Here is a 27,130-nt window from a genome sequence, read left to right on the forward strand (position 1 = left end):
AAGTTTTTGTAAAAGGACTTGACTGCAGCTGAATGACGGGCTCCTTTTGAAGATGTGTTTTCTAGCACATGAGAAGTTGTTTCTCCATTTTCCACTATGGGCTCAGATGCCTGTTGCTTGATGACTCTCATGCTTAATGCTACATATTGACACAACAGTGTTTTTGATCAAAAAGTCTCGATGGGTTCAACCCAGCCAGTTCTCTGTTAGTGAAAAAGGAAAGATCCTCTTTGACCATCCAAATAGGGCCACGCTGGGAATCATGGGAGCTGCATAATCAAAAGCCATGCAAGTTGGGGACTAGTAAGGATGAGAATTGGGCATGTTTATGTGAAAAAGCTGGTTAGACTCAATCTAGTGCCTTTCCTGGAACATATGTTCTCTTTTAAAAACAACAACAACAGTGTTTCTGGAGGATCTGAGAAACCTCTCCACCTTGCATACCTTTAGAGAAGGTTTACCTATTGGACAAATGGATCAGTTTCCAGGTACTGTCATAATGCAGAGGATGTCATATACCTTGTCTCTGCTTTCTGGCCATTTTGTTGCAATCTGAAAGAGAGCGGGGGTGAACTTGGCGCACTCTAAAATGGCTGCCTTTGGTTGCCTAGCAACCACACCATGCTGCATAGTGGCAGCGCACTAGGAGGGGAGGTGGTCAAGATTACTTGGTTGCTTAGTTACCAACTCTTTTTTTTATTAAAAATACTGTGGAGTGACATGCAATTGAGGCTAGGGTATGCTGGGCTGACTTTGTGTGTTTGCAACTACTTATTCACCAGCTGTCCAAAACGTATTGAGACAAGGCCAGCCAAAAGTGGCTAACTGTTGTTGGACCTTTGGTTCAGCTATATCAGATTTCTGTGGGAGCATATTTCTCAGTTGATTAGAGCTGTTGTAAGGAAACATGCTGAACACAAAAATCTGCCTTTCACTGAATCAGACCCTTGGTCCATTGAAGTCAGTATTGTCTACTCAGACTGGCAGTGGCTGCCCATGGTCTCAGGTCTTTCAAATCACCTCCTGCCAGATCTTTTAACTGGAGATGCCTGGGGCCTTCTGTAGGCCCACCAGACGCTCTACCACTGAGCCACATAGGACTGCCAGCTCCAGGCTGGGAAATACCTGGAGATTTCTGAGGTGGAACCTGAGGAGGGAGAAGGGGAGGGAATTCAGTGGGATATAATGCCATACAGTCCATTTTCTGAAGCAATCATTTTCGCCTGGAGATCAGTTGTAGTCCCAGGATATCTCCAGCCACCACCTGGAGATTTTCAGCCCTACAGCCATGGCTCCTCCCCGTTGCATGGAAAAAAAAAGTACACTAGGGATCCTACTGGACTTTGTAGCCCCATTAGCACATCTTTAAAATCCACATCTTAGATTTTCTTCATCCCCCAAGTGAATTGAATCTATGAGTATTTGTGTAATTTTCTGGGTAGTTCTTTACTTGTTTAAAGTGATTAACTTATTGCCATTAGTTGTCTGTAATGTTTTTAAAAAGGCATACAAAGAAACATATCAGGGACACCAACAATGAAAACAGGCAAAATGAAAAGGCTTTCAACACATTAAAAGCAAAAAGAATGGGAAAGGGCACTCCTAAATATGACTGCCAGATTGACAGAGAAGGCTCCGTATAATGGTATGATCTTCGACATGGTCTCTGTGCTTCACACCCATGGGATCTAGTGCGCACGCGCTGGATCGATCGGTGCTGTAGCAAGCTCTTTTAATGAATTTTCGCGCCCAGTCCCTCGGGCATGCACAGGAACCCCACCGCGCATGCCCAGAGGGGTGGGCGCGGACATCCCGCCAGTTCCTTTCTTACCGCTGCGTTGAGTAGACCTCTTCTTCGTCTGTCTGATCGGTTCGCTGTTAGCTCACCTCACAGCTCTTAGGAATTATTTCCAAACTTCTCTTACTTTATTTTTTGTTTGTTCTTCAAAAACAGTTAAAAAAATTTTTTTTTTGCTTTCTGTTGAGGGGAGTTTACCTCAGGCCTTTGGGCTACCCCCCCCTACCCCCCCCAAATGTTCCCTCTCCTTCTTTTCTTTTATGGAGAAGAAGTGGGGGTTTTTTAATAGGTGCAGGGGTTGCGGTAGCAAACTTGCTCCTCCCGACTGCCATACCCTCTGCATTTACCCTTGGTCCTCGGAACTACTTTACCTGTTCCTCCCCTTACCTCTGCTTTTGAGAGTGGTCCGCAAAATTCTCATGGACGCCCCGAACTGTATCTTAATAACCCCATGGTGGCCGAGACAACCTTGGTTTTCAACAGTCCCGGAGTTATTACAGGGGATGTACCATCAGTTCCCTCCGGCTCAGGACCTCCTCCTTCTCTCAGACTCCCCCGTCCTACATCATGACATACCACAGTTGAAACTGATGGCATGGCAGATAACATTACCGCCTTTTCCTCCCGCGTAGTGAACGTCCTCTTGAATTCCAGGAAGCCTACTACGTGGAGGTCTTACAATTATAAATGGCAAAGGTTCTGTTCTTCCCTTGGTGATGACGCCCCTTGAGCCTCCTCAGTGGGTCTCGAAAGAGTTTTCCGCTTCCTCCTCTCCTTAGCTGACTCGGGACTTTCCCATTCGTCATTAAGAGTTTATTTGGCTGCTCTCTCGGCCTACCATGTTCCAGTTGACGGATGCACTTTGTTTTCTCATCCAATTTCCAAATGATTTTTAAAAGGATTGTTACACCTCTACCCTCCTGTCAAAACTCCAGTCGCTCCCTGGGACCTTCCTCTAGTTCTACGCCAGCTCACGAGGAAGCCCTTTGAGCCCCTTGCTACATGTGACTTCAAACTCCTCGCATGGAAAATGGCCTTTTTAATTGCTATCACATTGGCAAGGCGAGTTGGAGAAATATTGGCTTTCCGACACAATACACCTTACCTGTCATTTCTGCCAGACGGAGTCCGCCTCGTCCCGGACATCTCCTTCCTTGTCAGAGTTCTACCTGCAGGCGGAGGTCTTCCTCCCTGACTTCTTCCCAAATCCAACATCAGTGGAGGACAGATTATTGCACACCTCGGACGTGAAGTGGGCTCTCCTGTTCTATCTCAATAGAACCCACCCAATTAGACGGGACTCACAACTTTTAGTCTCGTACGCTCCGGCACGTCTGGGTACTCTCATCACGGCCCAGCGCCTGTCAAAGTGGATTGTAGGTCTAATTCATCTATGTTACCCACTCGCCAAACAGCCATTACCTGGCCCTATCAGGGCTCACTCTACCAGGGCTGTCACTACTTCCACTGCCTTCCTCCAAGGAGTGCCAATAATGGACATTTGCAAAGCTGCTACCTGGGCCACGCCTAACACCTTCATCAGGCACTACGCCCTAGACGTCCGTACAAACACCAATACCAACATGGGACATCACATTCTGTCTTCGGCTACGCAGTAAAAGACCTGCCAGCACCCTCCTTCAGGTAGGCTACTGCTCGCTAATCTCCCATGGGTGTGAAGCACAGAGACTACGTCGAAGATAAGCAGGTTGCTTACCAGTAACTGGTGATCTTCGAGTGGTCATCTGTGCATTCACACCACCCACCCTCCTTCCCCGCTGCTTTCAGCGTCTACATTTTTAATGGGGGTTGATTTGCGGCGGTTTGAAGGAGCTGGCGGGATGTCCGTGCCCACCCCTCTGGGCATGCACGGCGGGGTTCCTGCGCGTGCCTGAGGGACTGGGCGTGAAAATCCGTTAAAAGAGCTTGCTACAGCACCGATCAATTCAGCGTGTGCGCACTAGATCCCATGGGTGTGAATGCACAGATGACCACTCGAAGATCACCAGTTACTGGTAAGCAACCTGCTTATCCATGTCCTATAAAGACTTCATTGGTGGCATCATCATAATGGGGGTAGCCCACCATGGGCTGAAGAAAGACTCCTGAACTGGGATGATATTTCCATTGAATTATGGTTTGGGGATTCCACCCTGATAACAGCCCTTCCTGCAGGTTCTCAAATATCCCCTTAAGGGCTCTTTGTTTTAGTGTTGGCTTGCTGTGCCAAAATGTTGCAAGGTTACACTGCAAAGCCGCCTTGCCAGCAAGTGATGACAAATACGTCTTTTGCTGCCTTGCAAAGTCATCAGTGGTTGCTTAGTTTGTGCTGTTCTCACCTCTAGGCCGGAATGTCAGAGTTCCTGATGCTCTGCAAGGGCTTAGGCTCACCCCCAGTTCTGAAACTGCATTGCAGCAGAAGGAAGGAAGATTCCGAGCCAGAGATGTTGGATGAGGCACTCAGTCACTTGATACTGCCTGCTAGAATTAGTTCTCGTTAGGATAAAAAAAAAAAAGTCTTATCTTTGCCATGGAGTTTCTTCTGTATTACTTCATTTGCTTCATTTTTACTCGGCCTTTCTACCCAGTGGTGACTTAAGTGACTTACAATGTTCTCCTCTTCTCCATTTTATACTCACGGCCACCCTGTGAAGGTAGGTTAGGCTGAGAATGTGTTGCTGGCCCACCAAAGGTCACCTGACAAGTTTCCATGGCAGAATGGGGATTGGAACCTGGTGTCCTTGACAAACCATCACACCCGACTTGCCCTCCAGGAGATATTTAAGTATAGTCTTAATAAATGTTCAGATTCAACACATACTTTCTGAGTATCATTACTAGGTTTGGATAACGTGGAAAATTGCAGTTTTCCACTGGTTGAGCAGGTCTTCTGCTGCTGCAGCCCAAAATGCCCCCTCATGTTATTCTGGAGGGGGGTCTGCCTGTGTCTGTTCTTGCAGTTAGAGATCTGCCCCAGAACTGATGAACTGGCAAAAATCCCCTCCTTCATTGGTATGAGTTTTCATAATGTGTCTGTATTCTTAAGCCCTGGTTGATTTCTGTGAGTGCGCAGGATTCGGCCTGGAAATGCATAATGGCTGTAACAGAAACCTAAACAGTCCTTTTGCTACCAAATCTATCATATATTAAGAGGCAATTCTTTTCTTTATGTGGCATTCGAAACTTGTGCCCATTGCGTCTTTCACAGGGGATACCAAGGATGCTGCTTTTCTATTGGCTATTTTCTGATGCATGCATAAGTCTTAGATATAAAAATGTTGAAACCAGATCTAAAAATTTTACCTAGTTTGTGTTAATGCCTTCCAATAAATCTCTGGGTTCTCTTTAAGATACCGCAGTGTGCAATTTGTTAGGAAACTGCACTTACTGTATTTTATGTCTTACTGTAATTGGTTGTTTCATCCAGTTCAGATTATATTCATGTATAATAGGGACACACTGAAGATAGGAACTGAAGAATTATCGATTGAGAAAGTTTTGGGAAATTAAGACCCTAAACATCCATAGTGGGTACATTTTATGATATTTAGAAATAGATCTAAAAAGGCTTGTGCAATGTGCTTTAATCAAATCTTGGAAACAAATTGACCGATAAATCAAATCCTGGGAAGAAATTGACCAGTAAATCAAATTTGGAAATCAAAATGACAGATAAATCAAGTCTAAAAAGGAAAACTGGCAGTATATCGTGTTCATGATATGTTTATGAAAGGAAGAAACTGCTTTGTACGTGGCTGTGATCTGGCTTCCTACAATCATGGTAATTAACTGCTTGAAGTTCTCCAGCAACCAATTGCAGATGTGCTCACTTAAACATGCTCTTTACAAAGGATTCCTTTCAAAGCTGCGGACTCTACATGACAGAGTTGATATTGCTCCTAGCATCCTCATTCATTTTCTGTGTTCTTCCAGGGCCGTGGGTTAAACCAGTGGAGCATGTTTCTGTGTTTTAAGCTGTACCCCTGAAAAAAGCCCAAACCAGCCCTTAGAACTGTGACCTGTGCTTCCCTAATCTGCAAGCTACCATTGTGGACCCCTATTCGTTAGTATCCATATCAGGGAACACACTTCCATCCCCTTCCCCATTCAGAGAGATTTGGATCTGTTTATTAAATATCACCTATGAAATGAGAGGTGAGTACACCTCTTTGTGTGGAGGAGAGAAGCAGAGGCCCACTTTCTCTTGAAGGTGGGATTTTCTAGAGGGGATGGAGAAAGGCACCCTCTGTCATCTGGCTCTGCAGGAAGACAGGCTTCTTGCAAAAATGCAGAAGGCAAAGTGGGTGGCAGGTGCTGTGCCAAAAAGAAAAGTAAGACATGGGGCCCCCTGCCCTTCAGCTTCTGAAAGAAAGGACAAGAGACTTTGCATGGGTCTCCGAAGGCATAAAAAGCCCCTGGGCCAGCCCTGGCTACAAAATTCTGTAGGTCCTCAGTCTTGCGAGTGGTGGCAGCATAAAGTGCATATGTAATAGTTATGCTTCAATTGGATGTAAATGTTCATTTAGAACCGGGGTTCAGAGACACATGAAGGAGCTGCTGCTTTATACTGAACCAGACCATTAGTCCATCAAGGATAGTGTTGTCTACTCAGACTGGCAGCCACTCTCCAGAGTCTCAGGTGGAAGCCTTCCACCTCACCTACTACCTGGTCATTTTAAGTGAAGATGCCGGAGATTGTACCTGGGACCTTCTGGACACGAAGCAGTTGCTCTTTCATGGAGCCGCAGCCACTCCCTTGAGACCAGGGTAATACTTGCTCTACAGTTTTTGCTGCATCTCATCTGATGAAGGTGATTGGTTAAGTCTGGGAGATCTAAATCCATGGTCCAGCGACTGCAGTCCCGATGCTGCTGATACACTGGAACCCTGGTTTTCAGTTTCTCAGTTCTCCCAAGGGAATCCCCTAATTTATTGAGTCTTTCACTTTCCCTGGCCTGAAAAGCTGTTTTAAAGGGGTGGTGAAAATGTAACTGACAAGAAGACCAGAGAAACTGACTCCCCTCTGTGCATCTACAGCAGGCTTAGCAAATTTGCAAGGGAATATCAGGCCAGTTGCTGGAGATAAAAAGAAAATAAAAGAAACTGGAGCACTGCACCTTGCAGAGGAACATAGAAGAGACATGTCCCTGCACTAAGGAGATCACAACCTAAATGAGGCCAGACAGGACTCATATTTGTTCTTATGATATAAAACTACAGTGCACAAACATAACGAAAAGAAACCCCTCTAACTATCACATTGACCACCATTCTGGTTATGAAGCAAACAGGCTCAAAGCAGTTTTAATTCTAAAAAAAAGTTCTACTTAATGCAAATGACCTATTGATTGGCTCCAACCCATTTTTCTGCTGGCAAAAAAGATAGGAAGAGTCCTGTTGGACAATCAAAAAGGATCATGCTGGGGATCATGAACAGAAGCCCTCTGCCTGTAGTAAGCAAGGGAATTGGTGGGATTGAGCGGAAGAACTGGCTGGATCCAACCCTATTTGTATTTGTGCAAGTGTATTTAATATGCCATGGAGGAGAAATATGCCATCAGCTGGAACATGCATCCAGGGGTACAGAGTCCTGAGCGCATACAAGTGTGTGCACATAGCCTCTATCTGTGTAGTCCAAGCCCATAAAAGGTGCCTTATCAAACTCTTGATCTATCAATGTCAGCATTGTCTACTGTGGACGGCAGTGGTTCTCTGGGTTCTTTCACATTACCTATTCGCTGTTGCTGATTGAAAAACTGGTAATGCCAGGGATCCGGCCTGGGACCTTCTGTGTGCAAAACAGATGTTCTATCACTGAGCCACAGTCACTCCCCAAACTGTGCTTGATGTCAAACAGAACGTATGCAGGTACGTTTCTAGGCATGTGAGGTCTGGTGAGTGTGTTCAGCATATTGTGGGCAGACTGGAGACAAAGCCTGCTGCCACGCCCCTGCTCCCCCCCTCCATTTGTTCTCAGTACGTGTGATTTTTCTTATGAGCGATGCTCATAGCCCTTAGCATCAGGATAAATGAGCAGTCTGCTTCCAGAGGGTCTGGACAATTGCCGCCTCCCAGTTTAATATTTTAAAGGAGTAAATGAGGAATAAAAATTAAAATGATGCGTAGATGCCAGAAAGCAGCCACGGGCCCAGGATTCCAAGCAGAAACCTCCTTAAGAATGATGGGTCTTTGTGTTACAGCCCAGGGGAAAACAATCCTCCTGCTCTTTATGAAAGATCTAGCCTGAAATGACCCACAGCGCTAATAATTTGAGCTCGGGCAGGGGCTAAGTCCCTCTTCTTATGACTCAGAGCTGTAGCATTTGGGGCCACATTTGGAACGCAAAAGAAATGTGCTGAGAAAATACATGTCGAAGCCAAGGCAGGGCTAAATGGACTTGGTGATTTCATGTAAAAGTAGATGGGGGGGAGGGGCTGTGAACCTCCCAGTCTTCCCCCTTTTCAGTCCACTAAGGGTAGCATACAGAAATTTCCTCTGGTTACCCAATTTTTTTAAAAATACTGTAAAATTCCATATACGTTATGATTTATCACAATTCCAGTTCATTTCCAAACTTTTACTTCCTATGCATTTCCCATATTTCAAAATACAGTTTGGTGTAGTGGTTAAGTGCACGGACTCTAATCTGGGAGAACAGGGTTTGATGCAGGTCCCTCAGTTTTTCCAACAATTCCTCCTCCTGAGGTTCTAGCTGCTTTTTCCAATATCCCACGAAGCCAGAATTGCAGATGTAATGGAAGTCTCCAAACCTCCTTGGCATTGTTGTGGCATATTTAAGAAGTTACCCTTCTGGAGAACATGGATATGATTGCCCTGACCATATAGAGATAATTTGAGATCCCATTCCCCAGAAGGACCTGGAACAGACCACAATATGTATCCTGGCTATCCTTAGATTTTCTATGCCTTTAATGTTTTGTAGGCCGTTTTGGGTCCCGTGTTTCAGGAGAAAAAGGCATATGAATATGCTAAACAAATAAATGAAAATAAATGGCACACTGTGCAGAGTAATCCTCATGCCGGACAAAATATCAGCGCCTGTGCTGCTAGGTGTAGAACCATTGTTTTCTAACCACTACACCTGTTTTGACAAATCGGCTTCTTGACCAAGGGGACTGGTGCAAAGCCCTATTCTTCATCTTGCTCTGCAGTGGTTTTACTTCTGCATACCCTCTTTTGCTTCTGGGGTTGGCAGTTGAGTGGCCTGATACAGCAACTGAGTCATCACCCCTGTAGTGTAGTGCATAGCTCCTCTGCACGAGAAATGCCCATCCCTTATCATGCCTCTAAAAAGACTGCCATTTGTGTGGATGTTTGTGCATCGTTACTATTTTAGGTGCTTTAAGTTCTTTGACAACTTGAGGATTTTGGCACATGGCTCGTGTGCACTATGTATCAGTTTAGCAGATCTGTCACCAAATACAAAAAGGCAATAACGGGTCTTTGGGTGGTTTGAGCTGCCAACTGCTTCAAGCTCTTTAGCGGGTTAATTAATTAACTGATTAAAGCATGTGTGCTGGTGCCATGAAAAACCATCGGAATTTTTTTTAAGTGACTCTTTTTCTGAGGCATGAGAAAACGTGACAATTAAAATACAAAAGCGGTTGCATTCTGTGAGGAGAAAGGAAAGACGTTTCTTTCCTAATCCCGTCTGCAAATGGATCCATTCTAGGAACCTCTTAGTTTCATGCGTTTGGTAGATGGCTTATATTTTTATCCTGCTTTTTGTCTGAAAAGTGATTCAAGCGCAAGAATCCAGGTCTGATTCAAATGGTTTCTGAGACCCTGGGAGGTGTTAGCTGAACTAAATTAATCGGTGGTTGCTCTTTTGCAGAAGAGAGAGGTGTCTGTAACTTGTTTGGAGCAAAAGCTACTTTGGTGTATACCCTCTCTCTCGGCCCTGGAGAGGCTGGAATGTACAGTTTTTCTTTCATTTGGATTTTAAGCTCCATGGAGCAGGTACCTATCTGCCCTCTTTTCTTCTCTTTTGCTCTGCACAAGATTGACAGGTCCCGCCTGGCAACTGGCTGGGGATGGGGAGGGGACTTACCAGCAATGCTCCCTCTAAGCTGTGGAGTCTTGTGAGCAAAAATTCTACTTTGTGAGTGAGCTATTTGGCTGCTGCATAAATTAGTTTGCTCTGAGGCAATCCTTCCTGAGCCAAGACAAAAATGTGTGAGCCGGATGCTAAAAAACTTTGAGCTAGCTCACGCTAACTCAGCTAGAGGGAACACTGCTTGCCAGTGGAGGCCCAGGCTATGTTGCTGGCAATGTTACAGTGTCAGTTCCAGCATGTACTGGAAGTGACATCATCATGCTGGAACATCCTGGCAACACTGGTTTTTGAGCAAAAACTCTATGGTAAAAATGGCTTCTGCCAGACAGTTTTTGCCCAAATACCAGAGCATTGTCTGGAAGTTGCTGATGTGATGACATCATGTACATTGCCACTTTGCCAGCAACATAGTCTGGGCATCCCTCTTGCTCTTGGTAAGTCCCCCGGTGGCCAGCTGATTGGCGGTGGGGGCAAGGGCCAAGGGGAAGGGCATCCCTGACCTCCAGCGGTGGGCTGGCAACCCTTGTCATCTGAGTAAAGCCTTTTGAGGGCACCATCCTGCAAACAGGTAAAATCAGTAACTGCCTGTTCACCCACATTTTCCATGGTGGCCCCCACATTGTGGAACAGTCTGGCTGAGGCTAAGAGGAAGAGCCCCACCCAGCGTTTTGCAAAATGCGCAAAACAGAATTTTGTAGGAGGGCTTTCTTGTAGGAGGACCAAACCTACAGTGTCATGGATCAGCTCGGAAGGCGACCTTTATTAGGGATAATGTCCTTCATAAACTGATTGTCCTGTTACCTTAAATAGATTTGCGTGCATTTTTCATCCCCTCCAATTCTACAGTCCCAACCCAACTGCATTTTTTGTCTTCACTGTAAAATACAAGAAGGTTGAAATGCAATTGTAAATCAAGTTTCCTGTACAATCATCAGTCATTTAGAATCCTGCTTCAAGTACCTTTAATTCTACCATTCTGGATATCATATTCGCACAGCAATATCTGGAAAAGGGTTGAGAAGCATCTTTTTTTTAAAAGCCTCTTAATTATTTCATAGCATTCTTCAGTAGAGTTTGGCAGAAAATAGCTCCATCCCTCATTCACAACAGAGGATGTTAAGATGTAAAGAGAGTTTCAAAATTCCCACAGGTCTAATCGAATGCAGCAAGAACTGGCAAATAGCCAATGTATTTCTATCACCATTATATAATTTTGTATAATCTTTATGAAAGATTACATAATATTTATGAAAACGAAAAGGCCACGCATCTGTGCATGCATAGAGACTGATTGTGTGTTTATGCATGTGTGTGAATGTATAGGTAATCCGTCTTTCAAGATATGTGCCAAATCTGTGAAGAAATGGCAAAAAATTCAATCCATTTTGTCCTATGTAGCTATTGATGTAAGAAGAGTTTTGCACAGTTTTAATTTGTGCAGTTATTTTTGTCACCTATTAAGACAACTTTTTCATATCATACCAGATATTTAGGGCACCTACTGAATATGCATTTTGGCAGGGAAAGCTGGCATTGGACTGTGCCTGACGGCTTTTTTAAAAGGAAGTGCATTTAGCTGGGGAGAAATGCAGAAAGGGGCGAGCAAAATGATCAAAAGGTTCAGAGCAACTACCTTACAAGGACATGCTAGATCAGGAGTCCCCAACCTTCTTGAGCTTGTGGGTACTTTTAGAATTTTGAGAACTGGGAGTGAGCACCACCACCACAATATGGCTGGTGTGTGGGTCTGGGGCCAATCAGAAAATGGCTGCCATGGGGTGCTACAGGGGCTGTTTGCAAAATGTGAAATTAACAGCCAACCATCTTTCTCCTATGAAGTCAGTTGTTTGTTGGTTCCCCTGCTGCAATGAGGTGGAGGAAAGCCAAGACCAGCTCTTTGCTTTGGGGAAGAAGGAAATGGGCACCAGGAAACCCATAGGTGGACACCAATCATGGTGCCCACATGTTGGGAGTCATTGCGCTATAGAGTTTTGGACTTCTTACTTTCAGCAAGTAATTTTAGAACTTGGGGACACCTAGTAAAATTGATTGGCATTAGATGTTGGACATAACCAGGGCTCTAGTCGGGGGGGAGCTCTCAGGTACGGAGCTCCGGAAGAGAACCTCTAGGGGGCGGGGCGGTCACGTGGTGAAGCCCCGCCCCCTTCTTTACCCCACCCTCTGCTTCGATCCTCATTCCGTTTGGGAATGAGGATGAAGCAGGAGGGTAAGTAGCCGGGCCTTCTGACACACTTCCGGTGATGTCAGGGGGTGTGGCCTTCTGTCACTTCCGGTGATGTCAGGGGGTGTGGCATATGCAAATAAGTTATGCTAATGAGTTATGCTAATGAGCTCCGGCAGCTCTTTTTCTACAACAAGACCCCTGGATATAACACATAACTTTATTTGTGGACTGAAGCGGCAGCCTCTATATAACCATAACAGGCAAATGCAGGGCTATTTTTGGGCAGGAACGCACAGGAACGGAGTTCCGGCTGGCTCCTGAATTGGCCACACCCAGCAGGAACTCATTAGCATAACAGGCCACACCCAACAGCAGAAACTCATTTGGACTGGCTACATTAGGGGTGTGTGGCCTAACATGCAAAGGAGTTCCTGCTATAAAAAAGCCCTGGGTTTTGACAACAAACAAGGTAAACAGAATAAGAAGGAAAAGGTGAGTGTGTCTGGATGACCACACTTCTGTGAACATGGGGGGTTGTGGCCTAATATGCTAATGAGCTGTGCTGTCAGGGGTGTGTCCTAATAAGCAAATGAATTTCTGCTGTTGGGTGTGGTCTATTATGCTAATGAGTTCCTGCTGGGCTTTTTCTACAAAAAAAAGCCCTGGGCAAATGGACAAAATCATGGAGGTTGTCTCCATAGATGGCTATTGGCCACAATAGCTAAATGTCACCTCTATATTTGGGACAGCATACCTCTAAATGCCTGGTTTTTTTGGGGGGGGGTTGTTGTCTGCTGTATGCCTTCCTGGGTGTCTGGTTGTCCCCTGTGGGAAACAGGCTGCTGGGCTTCATAGGCCATAGGTCTAAAGTAACAGAGGTATTTGCGTGTTTTTATTGAAAACCACATCATAGTATGATCTGAAAGGTACTACAGGTTTTACGGTCTGATTGGGATAATTGTGCACCTAGTGCTGTCGAGGATGAGTTTTGACTGATTGCTGAATCTCAACACATAGTAGCAGCCAAAAGCATATTTTCAAGGCCAATCTTGTGAAAGCCTCACTAAGGAACAAAGTTTACTTAGAACAGCTTGCTGTTAAAAACACATATTCACAAAACCTAAAGTATTGATAATTCCCTAAAATGCACATTATAAACATTCCTCGCTGACTTTGATTCACATCTGTGTTGGAAAGCCATGAAATTTAACAGAAGGTGATCTGAAATCGGCCTATAATTATGGGGATGGAGATGTGCATTTGGGTTGGTAGGGCTCCTCTGTCACTGCACTGCATGAAAATTGAACACTTTTAGTGCCAATCGGTTATTAGCATTCCCTCCAAAATTGTTGATACACAGCAAAACTCTTTTTTCTTTATTCCCTCAGACTTCATTTGCTGAGGCTGAAGAATCCAAGAAACAGAGGAGGATTTCTTTTTTTTAAAATGTTGTCTTACAGTCCTATATATCTGTTCCCAGTTTGGTGTAGTGGTTAAGTGCGTGGACTCTAATCTGTGAGAACCAGGTTTGATCCCCCACTCCTCCACTTGCAACTGCTGGATGACCTTGGGCAAGCCATAGTTCTGACAAGAGCTGTCCTTGAAAGGGCAGTAATCGAAAGAGCTCTCTCAGCCCCGTCTACCTCACAGGGTGTCTTTTGTGGGGAGGGGAAGGGAAAGGAGCTTGTAAGCCCCTCTGAGACTACGAGTGAAGGGCGGAGTATAAATCCAATCTCTTTTTCTCTTCTACTATACATAGTAGCTGAATTTCTGTGTAATGAACAATGCTTGTATTACAAGAACGAATCCCTGAAGTAATATTGCCAGGTCTTCGGCTTCCAGGTTGTACCTGGAAGTGACATAGTGATGTTGGTAACGTCGCTGATGTCAAACCCACCCACCCCATTGCTGCCTCTCAACACTCCCACTGCTCAGTCTGGCAACCCTAATCTGAAGTCCTTGGGCTAATGTGAGAATGGGAGAAATCCAACTGGCTTCAGCTCCCTGTTAGGTGTACAGCAGATAGCAAACCAGGATTTACTACTGTGTGAACTTGCGAAATGGCCCAAGGCTATTTATTTCAATCAATATTTACACCCCACTTTTCTTCCCAATGGAGATCTGAAGTGACTCATATCATTCTCCCTGTCTCCATTTTATCCTCACTACCACTACCACACTGTGGGGAAGGTTGGACTGGCCCAAGGTCTTCCAGCAGTGCTCCCTCTGAGCAGTGCATGTGATGGGCCGCTCATTAACACAGGAAGCCCTACTCAGCAGCAGTCTGGAGCCGTGCAGGGTCTTGCACTGCCCATTGACCATTTTAAGGTGGATGTGAACTGCTCCACTCAGTGGGGGGGGGGATTAGAGAGAACATTATCTCCCAGTGAGGTTCTGTGGCAGGGTGGGATTCAGATCTAGGTTTCCCAGATTTTAGGCAGACATTCTACCCAATGCACCGCTTGCTTTCCCTTGTTATATTGCCTGTTGGACTTGGTTTTTCCTTACCTGCATGTGGAATGGCTTTTATTTATTCATTTAATTATTTCTATTCCATCTTCTTAACAGTTTGCTTAGAACAGCTTGCTGTTAAACACACACACAACCTAAAATATTGACAATCCCCTAAAAATGTGTATTATAAACATCCAATCTGTATTCAAGTACTGCCCTTTCATTACCCCTTCCCCACCAATGGCTCTTCCATCAAATATGTGTTTTTGAAAGAAAAATACTCGTTAAGTGTCTAAATGCATGCAAGCTCGCAGAACGATGTGCAATGTATCTGAAACCTGGGGGAGAGGGGGAAGACCAGGAAAATGACCCTTGCCTGCATTCCCCTCCCCCCCCCCCTTTGGTATAGTTCTTTAACTGATGTCCTTTACAAAAAGGCGTCTCCTGAAGATGGCCTGGTTGGTGTTATGCTCTGGAATGCTGTTTTGGAATGTGGCATGAATGGGGAGGCCCTTACCTGGATGGCTCAGGCTAGCCTGAACCCCCCAGATCTTGGAAACTAAGCAGGGCCAGCCCTGGTTAATACTGAGATGGGGAACCACCAAGGATGTGCAGGATTATAACACAGAGGCAGGCAATGGTAAACCATCTCTATTCATCTTTTGCCTTGTAAACCCTACAGGGTTGCCATAAGTCTGTCGTTGTGACTCGATGGCACTTTCTACCACCACGGATGTGGAACAGCCACATGTGGCTATGTGGAAAATGCTGCCTTAGGGCACAGGTTTGAGTCTGCAACCTTTCTACATCCCTTCTGTGCAGTCATTTATTTTTTTTCCCCTTTAGCCTTCTCCAATCCCCAGGGGTTCAGGCAGCTAACAACCAACAAATCAGAAAAAAATATACTGTTTTTAAAAATCAATAATGCAATGTATATATGTATTCATTTGATTTTTTTAAAGAATTTATCGGACATCTTTCCAGGAGCCCCCTGCCCAAGGCTATGGAAAATAAAAGAAATCAATTAATATACAACCAAAAGTACAAAATCCATAGAACCACGTCAGAGGATTTACATAGTCAGCGATTTATTTCAGTTTACAGTCCAAAAGCTAACAAGACCATCATAAATCACATGCAAATCCCATCACAGATCAGCGTAACTCTGGCACCAAAACCCAAACTCAAAGGCCTCAGAAACCTCCCAAATAGTGATTAGACCTGTGAGTTGACTAGTCTGCAGAGGGAAGGAGAATCCTAATTTATTTATTCATTCAATTTATAGACCACCCTCCCCCTCATACAGACTCAGGGCGGTTTACAACATTTCATAAAATACAGTCAACCGGTAAACAGTTAAAATTGTTAAAATCCCAATAACTATTCAAGGATGGCACTTAAAACCAATTTCTAACCTTACCCCATAGGAGGGCGGCAAAAAGGAGGAGAAAGAGATGCGCCACAGAGGGAGGGCCAGACATTATGGAAACCGTTGCTGTCCTCAACCATAGGCCTGGTGGAACATCTCTGTCTTACAGGGCCTTTGGGAACTGGACCAAGTCCTGCAGGGCATGGGTGTCATTTGGCAGAGAGTTCCACCAGGCTGGTGCCAGGGCTGAAAAGGCCTTGGCTTTGGTTGACGACAGCTGGATATCTTTTGAGCCAGGGATTGCCAGTTGGGTGGCAGTCTGTAGGAAAGTGCCTCATGATATCCTGTGTGGATGCAGAGATGGTGCTGTTGAAAGGCTACTTTGGAATGATTGGGAAGGTGGCCAGCTCTGGGTTAGGAAATACTTGGAGATTTGAGTGGTGGAACCCAGGGAAGGTGGGTTTTGGGGAGGAGAGGGACCCCATTGGTATGTAATGCCATAGAGTCCACCCTCCAAAGCAGCCATTTTCTTCAGTAGAACAGATCTGTGTTGTCTGGGGGTCAATTGTAATGGCACAAGATCTCCAGGTAGCACCTGGAGGTTGGCAACTTTAATGACTGAGGAAGGCCTCAGTGAATTCAAAGAGAAGGAGCACAAAGATATTTTGAGTTCCCATCCCTTTCTGGTTAATGGGTTCTTTCTGCAAGGGGAGAAAAACATATAACGAAGATGTTTCCTGCGTAGCTGTTTATATTCTTTCCAACTGAAGAGTGACGAGGGGAAAAGCAATCAACTTGTGGGACTTAGATGCAAAAGCAAGCCCTATCAGAGCAGAGACTGACAATGTGGCGACTCTACGGGTCCCCAGTTTGTTTGGATTAGCCTAGACTAAACCAATGTATTTACAAAACTGGTTTCGAGCCGGTGGCTGGGCCATGCAAAGAATAACAGCAGGCTTCGTTTGGGCAAAAAGTAATTATTCATCCGTTCCCCCAATCTTGGGCAATGGCCTGTTGTGATTGTGTCCTATCTGTAGGGGCTGCTTTATGGGTGTTTAGACTGCCTGTCACTCTGTCTTTCAGCGTATGGCGCAGACTTCACTTATGGAGTCGCAATTCCGGTTGACAGTGCTGGAGTCAAAGATGCTAATAGAAGGACAAAAGAAACATTGGTTTGCGTTTGTGGGTCTTGTTGGAAAACCAGGGTGGCCTGATGATATGCGTCTTGGTAACGATGACAGGCACTGCAAGGTCATGAAATGGACCTGGGGAAAAACCTCTCCATACAGCTACAGATAAATCCTGGGCTTTCTTAGTCGTGGCTTCTGTTCTCTGGAATGTCCTACCACAGTTGCCGTGGAGTAGCCTTTCCAGGCCTCCCACTATATAGAGAGGGCCCGCCCCCTCCACTGGCAAGCTTTGTTGTGCTCTACCACTCAAAGCAGCAGTGGGAGAATTTTTTTGGGAGAAAAATAGTGACATCACCATAGACACAAAGCCATAGAGTGTCCAGTGATGCCAGGCTTGGTCTGGTAACCGTAGTGTGAAGAGCTCATTCATTAGGTGCATTTATGAAGACTTGCAAGATGGTTCTATTTCAGAGGGCCGTTTGTGGAGGGTAAACCACTACAGCAGACTTCACTGTATGGTTCAGATTTCTGAACGTCTCTTGCCTTGAAAGCCCTATGAAGTCGCCATAAGTCAGCTGCAACTTGATGGCAAACAAAATACTGTAGAGGATGCAGTTTGAGCACTTTCCCTATGCTCATCAAAGGTTTTCATCATGAGTGACTTGTGATCGCTGACTTCCATTGGACGCTCCCCCTCCCCCATTACATAGCCTTGTCAAGGCTTTCCAGGCCTGTAACCAGGACTGATAATGTTAGGCATCTCCTGAATGACTCACAGTGAATGGGAAACGCCAGTGACCAGAGTCTTCTACACTGATTATTATTGCTGCATCTGACGCTGTAAATTGGTGAACTTTAATTCATTTTGCTTAGGCCTGGAGTGACAGGTAGGTGGCGCTGCTAAGCAGAAAGGCTGTTCTCCTGGTCTTCCTTCGGCTTTTGTCTACCTTTGGGCTACCACTGCAGAATGTGTTCAAATATGTTGGCTGAGTAGAACAAAAAAGAAGGGCAGAACTTCAGGGCTTCAGTCATTGGTGGAACATGGAGAAGTCCTCACTACCAGCTCAGCAATCTGTATGTATGAGGGAATCCATTCATGAGAGCCCACAAAAATCTGCAGCCAGTCCTGAAGAGAAAGAGAGGGGAAATAACGTTACTGGAACTGTTTTTACTAGAAAGTTGAGTTTATTTATTATTTATTTATTTTATTCAATTTATACCTCGCCCTCCCCACAATGCGGGCTCAGGGCGGCTTTCTTTTGTGCATTCCACATAGCTGCTAGTGGGGTGGGCGTCACTGCCGCATTGAAAACTGACAACATTTGAGTCTGTAGGATGCTTAAATTTAAAACACTTCCCTCCTAACCAGGAGACCTTCTGATACTTAGTATTTATATAGAGCTTTATGGTGTCCAAAGCACTTCATATAGATGATCTCAGTAAATCCTGGGAATGTAATTATTTCAAACAAGAAATGCTGATAACCATTGTTGAGTTCTGATACACACTTTTGGGCTTTCAGAATATTACAAGATGTGTGCTTTAGAATGCTGGTACAAGGTTGAGAAAAGGAAAGGGCAAAGTGAAAGTACTTTAAATAATCCTGGCATTAAGTATAAAGCCTTTGGGTGCCATTATTAGATTATTATTTATTGCTTGTAATGTACTTGTGAGCTGGAGCCCCAACCAAGTCCGAGTTCATGTTACGTTAGGCACGGTATGTGCACATAGTTTGAGGCAGTCCTTGAGTTGAAGAGTTCATAATCCAAATGGCTGGGTTCTAATTTGTTACAAAAATGGCATTTCCCCCTCTCAAATTGCATATTGATTTATGGCTTTTATCTGTATTCAGTGTAACCTGTCTATTTGGATGTTCTTTCCAAAAGCCAGGCAAATATTTCTGTAACTTTTTTTCTCTCTTATACTTCTTGAGAGACTCTGAGGACCTACAGGTAAAATATGGTCCCTTCATCATGGGTGAAAGCCAATCATGCTAAACTATAACATCTGGGGCGGGGGAGAGCATTTGGGTGGACGTGAGAGGCCTATTTTCAGTACATCTATTTTGGCCGTAAGAGGTTCAAGTCACAGGTCTAAGTTTGACAGGTTGAACTTTCCTTGGGAGACCAAGAGAGATGGCATCTGCCAGGGTTAATAGTCATAAATGGAGTCCCAAAGAAGTAAGAATTGTAGAAACAAAGGGTTGGATTCAGTTAGCTTCTTAGCTGGTGCAAAGGAGAAGAGAGAGTCCCTTTTGACCTCCATAAAAACTATGTTGAGGGCCATGGGTACAGGGCCGCCAACAGAGGGGGGCTGGGAGGGGGCAAAAATCATGTGTCCCAACTCAGCTAGATAACCTTTGATGCTGCATCCAGCAGCAGAAGATCTTTCCATTTATTTTTAATGCAGTTCTGTCTGCAGCCACTAGCGGCGCAGGGAAGTCTGAGCATAGCAAAAAGCACTCTAGGATTGGCTGAATCTGCCTTTTTCCAAGACTGAAGCAAACTTGCCTAACTGATAATAATAAGCCCATCAACCCAGCCAGCACTGGAGTAAGACAAGCCAGCACGATGATGGCTGATACAGTAACTGCCAGCTTGCAGGTCATTTCCCCCAATAGTCTAGCCTTTCTCTCTTCCTTTCCTTGCACCCAGTCCAGTCAGATGTTGCAAAGTGGGAGTTATGGTGTTGCAGCAAGATATAACAACCTACCCCTCTGTTTTCCTTAATTTCTCTCCCTCTTTTCCACCCTTTCCTCATTCAATTCTCTCTTCCTTCACCTAATTTTTCCGTGTCCTCCCATCTTTTATTTTCAAGTCTAGGTCTCAAGTCTTTCTCATCCCTATCCAGCTTGGCAACAGAAGCTGTTGTCTATGTGGAGGTCTGAAATGGGATCTCTTGCACCATTAATATGGGATAGTTAGTGGAGGCAAGGATCCATGTGTTCCTCCATGTCGGTTGACCATTTGGGGAAAACACTGAAAGCATTTGAGATTGCATTAGGAGCTGTTCAGTACATTGGGCTGGATCTGGGAGTGTTCTGCAAACCTTCCCCTCTAAACCGCCCCCTCTGTTTCCACCACAGCCCCTTGTGCTCCCTGGAAAGTCACTTCTGAAAGTTTGAGAGACTCTTGGAAGTACTGTGCAGTGAGATAGGAGGCGTTAAAGCCCAAAGGGAAAAAATGGAAGACTCCACCCTGAGCAGGCTGCAATATCTTGGGCCTTTGCACGCATTTAGGTGCCATACCCACGCTGGGCTAAATGGTCATATTTAGGGGTGTAGGCCAGACCACTACACCTGCATAGCTGTGTAGAATTACTAAGTATTACTCTACATGTGCATACCTTTTACAATTCCACAGGGCCTGTAAGATGGAGCTCTTCCACCAGACCTTCAACTAATAAGCTGCAGTTAACAAACTAAGGCCCTGTCCCCAATACCATCATCGACAGCCTGAGCCTCTCAGATATGATCCAGACTGAGATGTCAGTCCTAAAACCAACCTATGACTGTACTCTTATTACGTTGATGCTACCAACGTCTCATCATCATCATACACCTAGCACTTTATGATGTGTTTTATACTTATATTTTTACGTTTTTATCTGCTTAATAATTTTTATGTAAGCCGCTCTGAGCCTGCTTCGGCGGGGAAGGTGGGGATATAAAATAAATAAATAAATATACTGTAGCTATACTTTTTTTGAATCCTTCTCATAACCATGCGTACAGTCCTTCACCTTGCACCCATCAGTGTGCGTTAGCTGGTTGTATGCATTTATGGGGTCCCTGTCTCCAAAATCAAAATGAATGCACAGATAGGAAGGACCATGTGCATCTTACAACACAGTGGGTAGAAAATCCTTCTGTTAACTTTCCATCCTTTCTCTCTTGGCTTGTCAGTGTCCTCTTTCTTGTATTGTACAGAACTGCAAGTTTTCACCTAGCGTTGCCAGTCCCCCAGTCCCAGTGTGGGTTCCCCCCAGTTTTCGGGGCTTCTACTTGCTGCCGGCCACCTGGCTGGTGGGGGAAATCCCGCCCCCAGACAGCGATGTCAATGCGTGATGTTCCTGATGTGATGCTGTCACAGACATCATCATGTCGGGTACATCGCGTGGTGACGCTCTGGTTTGAGGGCAAAACTCTATGGTTTGAAGCTGGTTTTAACACAGAGTTTTGCCCCCAAACTAATTGTTACTGTGCAACGTCCCTGACATGATGATGTCACTTCCAGGTGACGTCATCGCGTCGGGGACATCCCAGAACAACACCGGCACAACAAGGGGACCTGGCAACCCTATTTTCGCCACATCTGCTAAATTGACAACTTTCTTATGATTCTTCAGTTTGGTGTAGTGGTTAAGTGTGCGGACTCTAATCTGGGAGAACCGGGTTTGATTCCCCACTCCTCCACTTGCACCTGCTGATGTGACCTTGGGTCAGTCACAAGCTCTGGCACAGCTGTCCTTGAAAAAGAGCAGTCTGTGTCAGAGCTCTCTCAGCCCCACCCACCTCACAGGGTGTCTGTTGTGGGGAGGGGAAGGGAAAGGAGTTTGTAAGCCGCTCTGAGACTCCAAGTGAAGGGCGGGGTATAAATCCAATCTCCTCCTCCTCCTCCTCCTCTCATTGTTGTTTTCTGTCCCTGATCTGATAGGGACCCATCGTCTTCTCTATGCACCTTGCAGCACTCTTTTCTCTCTGCACCCTCAATCTCTTGCCCTCTTGCATTTTTTACACCTCACATATCTCTCTGCACTCTCACCTTCCTGCTGCTCCCCGCCCCGTGCCACCCCCATGCTTCTTTCTCGGCATCCCAGATCACAGTCTCTTCCCTGTGCCTGCCTCTTCAAGCAGATACTTTGTTGTCCCTTCCCTAGCTTAGTTCTTTCCATTGAGTGTTCTGCTGTATTTCCATAGGCACGAGGGCTAGAAACTTAGGGAGTGCGCACTGAACTGAACTGAAGAAAATTGGTCGCCTTTTTTCAGAACCTCTTTCAATTGACCTTCATAGCATCCAGGGTGTGTGATATACACTTCTCTTCAGTCTTTCCTTAAAGCAGGTTGCTTTTCATTTCCATTTAACTAGATTGTGTGCAAATTGGCTTTAACTCTTAAAAAGATTATTTACTGTTTGATTTGTAAGGTTGCAAGGTTGCAGTGCGGTCAAAGTTCCTAAATTACCTTTGCAGGGGCTAGAAAATGAATAATTAGCACTCATTTTTCAAGAGATTTGTGTGGGTACATGTGTGTGTGTTGCCTCTTTCCTGCCTCCAGCAGCTTGGAGCTTGAAGGAATCGCTTAAAATTGTGACACTTGCAGCATAATTGTGAGTCAGCTGGTGACCATGGAAGAGAGAGGCCTTCCTTGCTGACAGCCTGCATCTCAGGTTTCAGCAAGGTTCAATTTGAAACGGCTGGAGCTTGAACTTGGTAAAATAATCTGACTAGGTTCCTTGCTGGAGGCAGAGGAGGAAGAAAGGAGGGGGTTCACTGTGCAGGAAGGGATCAAAAAGCAAAGCTTTTTTTTTTTAAGTTTCAGTTTTTGATATGGCTGAACCACATGGCATGGAGGAGTTTTATCTTCTAGTTCAGTCTTGCAAGTTGTTGTTGAAGGAGTCGTTGCTCTCCCCTGTCCTAGTTAAATCATTTCCCTCCCCCATATTCCCTATCATAACTGCCTGGGGGATTCATTTGGACTGGAAGTCCAGAGGAAAAGTGGCAGTGAGGATGGTTCCTTATCCTCTTTCGGGAAGAGAAATTCAAGCCGAGGGCCAGAGAACCACTGTGGTGTAGTGGCTATCTTGGATTTCTTGACTCTCTCACTCCCCCATGAAGCTTGACAGGCAACCTCCAGACCTAATCTACCTTGCAGAGTTGTGGGAGGAAACAGACAACCTCATCCGTAGGTGCCACCCTGCACTCCTTGGGTGAAAATTGGGCTATAAATGCAATGAATCAGTGGTAGGCTGGCCACTCCCTCCTTACTGCTCTACTCAAAGAAGATATAGGAACAGTGTTTTAGGGAGGGGGCTTTAGGCAACCATTTGGTGGGCCCTCTTACTTCACAGCCCCCTGTGGTCACACCTCTTCCTTGGTATTCACCATTCGAGGAGGAGGAAGAGAGACTCCAGTTCTTCTGGCAACAGTGTGGGGTCAGCGGCTAGCTGTCAGAAAATGGCATCCCTTGATGCGTGTATGGTATCTTCCATGGCAGTTTCCTTGGGCAGCATAATTGGAGGGGCACCCACCACACTACCGTATCATGGCTTTCAATATGCATCTGTCACAGCTCATTCCCTGCAAAAATGGTCCATTCTGTAGAATTAAGCTGGTTATTTTACTTTCTCCAACCACCTTGGGAAACTGTTTGCTTCATCTATACCCTGCCTTTCTCGCCAGTGGGGACCCAAAGCAGCTTACATTTTTCTCCTGACCTCCGTTTTATAATCACAACAACCCCTGTGAGGTCATTTAGGCTGAGTCTGTTTGACTAGCCCAAGGTCATCCAGTGAGCTTCCCTGGCAGAGTGCGGATTTGAACCTGGGTCTCTCAAATCTTAGTCCATCGCTCTAACCACTAACCATTAGCTGTGTGGTCCATTGGGGCTATGAATCTGTGTCTCATTAAAGTTCAGCTCCCCGTATTCATTTTGTGAGAAACCAAGAAAGCACAGTTGAGATTAACCCAATAAAAGTTTGCTGTGTACATGGGGCCTACATCTACACCACTGAATTGGCCAGCAATGGCACAGAAGTGTGAGAATTTACTCAAGAGCTTTTTTTTTTTTGGAGGAGGAAGTCCCTGTCCTGCCTAAAATTATTAAAAACAGCTTGAGGTAGTCCTGTGTGCCGTGGCTATAGTTCCCGAACATTGCAGGGCCTGTTGAGGGTGTCAGTGTTGACTGAGGCAAGGTAGCCATAAGGGACAGGGCCTCTTCTGTTGTAACCCCATCTGTGGGTCTCTTTCCCCATCACGATTCATCTGGAGCCTTTGTTTTTTAGCTCCAGGTTGACGGGTTTTAAATCTCTAGGTTTATGCTCTGCAAGGCTGTGTCGTCTCCTGGGTTTTCTGACTGTGCTGTTCAATTATAGTTTCCTGCTCATTTTATCTGCTGCTAATGTAGTCTTTTGTCTTCACCGATACTGTTTTCTTGTTTAGGTTGTTGTTGGCTGTTGGTCTCCTTTTATTGCACTTGCTCGTTATTGACGGTTTAAATGTCTTGGGAATGCCTTAACAGTTACGAGAATCTCACAGTTTTGCATTGGTATTAAATGGAATGAAATCACTTTGCTTCATAGGAAGGAAAGCAAATGAAACTGTCATCAGCTTAGCCCCCAGTTTACTCGCTGTGGTAGGAAGCAGTACTCTGGGTCTGTTTCTTTTTAAGCTGTACTTAAAGAAAGATGTCTTCATTTTTACACAAAGCCACGAGGCAGAACAATTAAGGAAAGACTTAAGTTTTCTTCCACTTTCCCAGCAGCCGATTTGGCATTCTTGTTGTTTACCGATGTGGCAATCTTGAGAAGTGGAGGTTGGTGACTGTCTTTTGGTAGGAGGAGGCGGCACAGTTGGAGAGAGTGATACTTGCGGCTAATGTTCCCGGGCTTTTGGACAGTTTTGCGAAAACAAAATAGCAAACTGAATCGCCGACAGTGGGGAGTGAACGGTTGGAATTTTGCTCTCTTTATAATTAGCCGAGCTTCAGGCCTCACAGCTGAACGTGAAAAATGATTTTTAATAAATTGTTTCTCTCTTCCTCCCCAGTCTCGGGACTCGGAGGGAGAACTTTCTTCTTCCTGCATTGCCTAAGGAGACCAGATATGAAGAGGCCATGAGGTGTTGTAACCCTCCAGTTACTTCAGGCCAAGTTGCCTGGAAAAAAATGTCGCTTTTAGATGGAACAAAGTACCTCACCCAATGACACCCTCCCTGTATTTTTTCCTCCTCTCTGTAAGCATGCCATAGATTGCCAGTTGAACTTGGGGGCTCCGCTAGTTTGGCACCATTTAAAAAGGTAACAAGCAGACAAGCTGCAATCTGGAGGCAGGTTAATTTCATGCACAGTTCAGCAGCGTTCCCCCCTCCCCTTTCCAAGCTGATGCTTAGCCTTCTGGTGACCAATCTTGTTGGGCAACCGTGCCCCAAATGAAGTCCAAACTATGAGGGGCAACTCCATGCAATGGCTGCTGTTGAGCATCTAGTCATAGCACGAGATCTGAGAATATCCATCAGTTGTATACCTGGTCAGGATATGTGACCCTCTCCGGAACAGGAGAAATAACAGTCTCCTGGGTTAATCACTTAGCGACAGCGCTTCTCTCTTGACTGAACGGAATGTTGGTAGGTGTCTACTTTGCACTTGACAGAAACTTCTGAACAGAATAAGAAAATGGTTACCACAAAGAGGTACAACTAGAAGGTTATAGAAGTGAAAACTGGGCAGTCTCTAGCTGAAACCTTGCTTTGCCCTTGCTGAACTGAAGCCATAATCTTTGTAAAATTGGGGACAATACAGGGTTGGATCCAGCCAGCTTTTTCACTCAGTCTCACCTATTTCCCCTCCTTGCTATACCCCTCGTCCCATGTGACTTTTGTCCATGTACGCCCCACGATTCCTTAACATAGCCTTTTTGTTGCTCCTATTTTCACCACTGGAAAAGCTAGTTAGATCCAACCCATTGCTTAAAAAGGGGGTTGAAATAACCCCTGAGGTACTGTGTGGAAAGTGCTTTGAACACACTAAAGAACTTCGTAAAAAAAACACAAAAAGTTACTAACAAGTTTACTTTGGTCTGGGATGTGTGGAAGCTAGACGAGTAGGAATATCCTACCTGTGCAGCACTGTGCATTCCTTAAACCTGCATCCATATTCCCCTTGAAGGTTAATGTGTTACAACTGCCATTTTACATGTTCTCCTTACATAGAGTATCTGATGAAGTGTGCATGCACAGAAAAGCTTATACACAGAATTAAACTTTGCTGGTTTTAAAGGTGCCGCTGGACTCAAACTTTGTTCTGTTGCTTCAGATCAACATGGCTACCCACCTTAATCTATCCTTACACAGTGGTTAGCAGCCCCATAGCCAGAATTTTTGGCTGGTGGGGCAGGGGCTGGGGTGCTGGGGCAGGAGAGTGGGGAACTTAATTAGATTAGTGGGGGTGGGGGTATTTGGGGCAGGGGAGTGGGGAACTTAATTAGATTAGTGTGGGGGGACGAAGGAAACACACACAGAGTCTCTCTCTCTCTCTCTCTCCCTCTCTCCCCAGCCTCCCTGCTACTGCAGAGCAAGGTGCACCAGGGGTGGGGGGCCTGGCATCCTCCTGGAGTGGGGCAGAGCTCGTCAGTGGTGGGACACTGCCCCCAAATGCCCCACTGCACCTATTTCCTCCTGAGTTGCATGGTTCTGTACCATCCTTTTTCTCCTGTCAATCAAGGTCTTTTCTCACTTCCATTTTCAGAGGCTTTCAAGCTTTAACCCTTTTGTGAATTTACTTCTTCCTTCTTCCCCTCGGATTGAAGGAAGGCTAGAGGCAGGGAAAAGAGGGAAGTGGTTTTCCCCTCACTTCAGCAGAAAATAGTAAATAGAGAATACAGGGGTTTTTGTGTGTGTGTGTGTTTTAAAAAACCCTAACCCTTCTCCCAGCCTGGAGAGGGTAGCCTGCCTGTGAGATATGCGAAGATCTCTGTGTGTTTAAATCATACATGGGAATGTATTAGAGCAAAGGGTCTTTATCATGTGAAAAATGGTTAGATCCACAGGTCAGGCTGATTATACCTAGTAGCTTCCAGACATTTTAAAGAAGCCATGGGGGGGGGGGAGTAGCATTTCAGTGGTTGGGATGGGGGGCAAACAGACGCTTCCTTTTGTCTTGACAGAGTTATTCAGAATATTCTGTAAGCTTCTCTGCAGCCTTTGTTTTTTTATTAGCGTTTTGTTTTGTTTTGTTTTCTTTCACAGCAGTGGGGGCACTTGCTTGTTATACTTCAGCAGACTTCAGGGACCATAAAGCAACTGGAAATCAGATGGCTTTGGAGTCTTACACCCTGCTTGTGTGTGTGGGTTTTTTTTTTAAAAAAACAGGAGATTTATTGTATCTCCTTGAATTTTAAGCATA

This window comes from Gekko japonicus, unplaced genomic scaffold (assembly GCF_001447785.1).
Source record: "Gekko japonicus isolate JY-2015 unplaced genomic scaffold, Gekko_japonicus_V1.1 scaffold271, whole genome shotgun sequence".
NCBI classification, from domain to species: Eukaryota; Metazoa; Chordata; class Lepidosauria; order Squamata; family Gekkonidae; genus Gekko; species Gekko japonicus.